General features: G+C 31.6%; 1 pseudogene; it reads right to left on the reverse strand.

The window, feature by feature from the left end:
* Positions 1 to 584: 584 nt before the first annotated feature.
* On the reverse strand, positions 585 to 3,479 carry LOC133043474 (olfactory receptor 6C75-like; annotated as a pseudogene).
* Between the last annotated feature and the right edge of the window lie 569 nt (positions 3,480 to 4,048).

Consider the following 4,048-nt stretch of genomic DNA (forward strand, 5'->3'; position numbering starts at 1 on the left):
TACAAAATTTGACTGATATTTTTCTTATTCATCACATAAAGAATAATCAAAATGTATTATCTTACTGTGTGAAAACATATTTTGTAAAATAATTATAAATTATATCTTACTTTATAATTTGTACAATCTGTTCACACATTAAAAATTATGACACTTATGAAACAATATTCTCAGGAGCATAATGCTATATCTATTATAATTGAACTATTTTTTAACTAAATAATTGATTTCATCATTTCTTTCAAGTAGTCAGTTTTGTTCTAAAACTATAACTACAGCTCCACACATTTTATTCACATGCCAAGTTCTGAAAAGTTATCTAACACATAGCTCATAGAAAGCCATATTGAAAACATTTGTTTCTTACAATGTTATCTGTGGAAAATATCACATTTAAAATACTGCATTCCTGAAATCATAAAGGAACAGGTTTGTAGAGCAGAAAGTCTAGCAGGAAATGAGCTTGGAAGGAGGCCCTAAATTGGCAGAAATTGCTATATAATCTAAAAATATATACAGAATAAGACAAACTAGACCAAGATTAAAAGGAAAACATTTTTTCCTTTATGCATTTTAGAATTTCCTCATTTGTTTGAAGTAAACCAGACTTTCTGGACCGTATCTTTAAAGGCCTGTTTCACTTGCTGGTTCCTTAGGGTTTAAATGAAGGGATTCAGCAAAGGGGCAGCTGAGGTATTGAGCACAGCTACTTCTTTGTTTAAGGCCACTCTGTTATTGGCTGATGCTTTTATGTACACGAAGATGCAGCTTCCATAAGAAATGGAAACTACAATCATGTGGGAAGAGCAGGTAGAAATGGCTTTCCTCCTTTGTTGGACAGAAGGGAATTTGAGAATTGTCTTGATGATATAAGCATAGGAAAGAATCACTAACATCAGTGTGGACATCAGTGTCACCACAGCCAAGAAAAAGGACATCAGCTCTAGAAAATGTGTATCTGAACAAGAGATCTGTAGGATGGGAGAAGAATCACAGATAAAATGATCAAGACATTGGAATCACAGAATTCCAACTTGAGCCCTAAGATCACTGGAGGAAAGATCATCAGGAACACAGTTACCCAAGAGCTGAGTACAAGTTGGTGGCAAACTCTATTGCTCATTAGAGTGGTGTAATGGAGGGGTTTACATATGGCCACATAACGGTCATAGGACATAGCAGCCAGAAGGTAAAATTCAGTGACTCCCAGAAAAATAAAAAAGAAATAACTGAGTCATACAACTCATATAGGAAATAGTTCTGTCCTTTGTGACAAGGCTCACCAAGAACCTTGGAATGCAAACAGTGTGAATGAAATTTCTAAAAAGGAGAAATTCCGTAGAAAGAAATACATCAGTGTGTTAAGGTGGGAATCTAGCAGAGTGAGCAGGATGATGGTTAAGTTTCCTGTCACACTGAACACACAGGTGAAAAACAGAAAGAGAATAACTACAGTCTGCAACACAGGGTCACCTGTCAGACCCAAAAGAATGAACTCTGTTTGCACTGAATGGTTCTTCGTTTATCTCATAGGAGTTTTATCAAACACAGACAAAAAGATCTGGAAAAAAAAATAGGATTGGCTGTGAGAGTCAATAAGAAAAAAACAAAGAAGATGAGAGAGAAGCTAACATTAAATTGATGCCAACAATATGCTAAGCACCATGTTTGGGGATGTACATAAATTTTCTTGTTAATATCTGCAAAACCCTCTATGAGTAGAGTATTACTATCCCTCTTTTTAGAGAAAAAAAATGAGGCTTAGATTAAAGATTTTTTTCTGAGATATATATCTAAATCTCAGCTTTTTAATAGAAATATGTTGAACCTTTAATGAAGATAAATATTTAAGACACAACAGATAAAATCCATCTGAATCCCTTGGGTGAGATCTAAGCATTTATATTTCTACAAAGTTTAAAGTTCACAGCCAATGAAGATGTACTGTGTTAGTAATTCAGTGGGATGTTGAACCCAAAGCCTTTTACATTCAACACCTTTGCTCCTTTCAACTTTATCATAATGAATATCCACTACAAGGTCTTAGTCTTAAATACATGAATAAATTTAGAGTGTTTGTGAATTTACTTAAAATCTATGGAAATTATATATGAAGAGGGCATATATAGTTTTTTTTTTAAACAAAGGGCAAATGACACATTATTTTTAAGACTGACTACAATAGATAATACTGCTTCAAGAAGGGCAACAATAAAACATAATCGAATATCAATGTCAGTTGGGTGGTAAACCAGAAAATTACAGATTGGACTTAAAAATCATAGAAAATAGTCACAGTATCTTAGATCTAAAAGAGAATTTATGGATAACTTGACTAATCTTTACATAAAGCTAAAATTCTCAGCAAAATCAAGAAAAGAATCTATTTAGCAAGATTTTACCCAAGGATACAATTATGACAGTTGACAACTTTTACAAATAAAACTAGAATATAAACAATAAATAAAAGGGAGAAATAATTCTATAAATTCAAAAAGGTTCAAACTCTTGCAACCATATTTCCAGTAAAGGTTTTCAAATCTCTAAACACATTTTAGAAATTAGCTACATTGCTTTTAAGACATATACCAGTTTTTCTTTATCTTCCACATGTCTTCTTAGCCTCCTTGTAGATGAGATGTACTACTTCCATACAAAGTTTACCACTTACATGATTCCTAACAGACAAAATTACTGTAAAACTTTCAATTGATGGTAACGATTCTTTTTCTCAACATGTTCAAATAGTCAGCTTTCTTTTAAAATCTATCGTATATTGTATCTAAAATGTCTTACCATTCTATGTTTCATTTCCTTTCCTTAGTTTCTATGTCGGAATTTAAGCCTGAATAGTACAATTATGTGTTGCTTCCTTAATAGTTTTCTCTTAGGGTGATTTAAAAAGATAAAATTTGATCTAGTCCAGAGTGTTTGTGTGAATATCACAATGATTTCCAGAATTAAATGAGGAAAGATTTAGAGTAATTAATGATATCTTCTGTGTCAAATGCTGCTTAGTATTCTTGTCTGCTAAATGAAAATAATCTGTTCTTTTTCACATATATTCTCATGTAATAAGCATCTTAATAACTTCTATTTTTAATTAATGAATAGATGTATGTCTTTTTAAGAGGATATAATTGTGCGAAAGAAATTGATAACTAAAAAGTGGCCAAATTTTGATTATAGAGTGAGGATGTCTCTTTTTTGAGATCATTTTATTAGTCTTCTTTTCTCAACTTTTTCATTGTTAAGTTTATGCAGTTAATAAAAACCCCAATGGACAGATTTAAATCATCTTATGAACAGACACCCTTTATATGTTGTATTTCTATACAAAAAAGATGAAAAACAATTATCCAGAAAGAAAAAAATCAAACTGCTTATAAATACCTGCCTTTTATTTCCAGAAAATTACCTTAATTCACAGTTAAAAACAAAAGATCCAAACTCTAAAGCACTTACCTTAGTTCCTGCATTGTCCTGTATTTTTGCCTAAGATGTGAAAAGGGATAAAAAATGGATTATCAATGTACTCAAAGTCTAGACAATATTGTTTCAGCAAGAAATGAAAAGAAAAATAGCTTTTAAGTTGCAACTCAGTGCCAAAAGGTGGAATGTATTCTGTGTTTCTGTAAATTTTCCCCTCCCACCTCTCTCTTGTATGAAAATGTAAACTGAGGCCAACATTCTGGATTTGGGTAGTAGAAGCTACTTTATTTGATTTTAGCCAAAATAAGATAAATTCTCTAGAATTTACTGTGAATATGTCCAAATGATATAATACATATTATTAGTATAATACATTCTTATATTCCTTACATGTAGAAATAGAAAAAATCCAGGCACTTTTGACAAAAGTGTTGGCATATCCTCCAAGTAGGGAGATGTCTTATAGTTAATTTCACACACTAAATGAATGCGCTTTCTTTAGTTGTTTATTTACTTATTTACATACACAAGGGATTCACTGAGAAGTTAAAAGAAGCAAAACTACACAAAGAAAAGTTACCCTTGGGACTAATGAATCTAAGACACTAATTATATG

Source organism: Dama dama, chromosome 3, assembly GCF_033118175.1.
Source record: "Dama dama isolate Ldn47 chromosome 3, ASM3311817v1, whole genome shotgun sequence".
Lineage (NCBI taxonomy): Eukaryota > Metazoa > Chordata > Mammalia > Artiodactyla > Cervidae > Dama > Dama dama.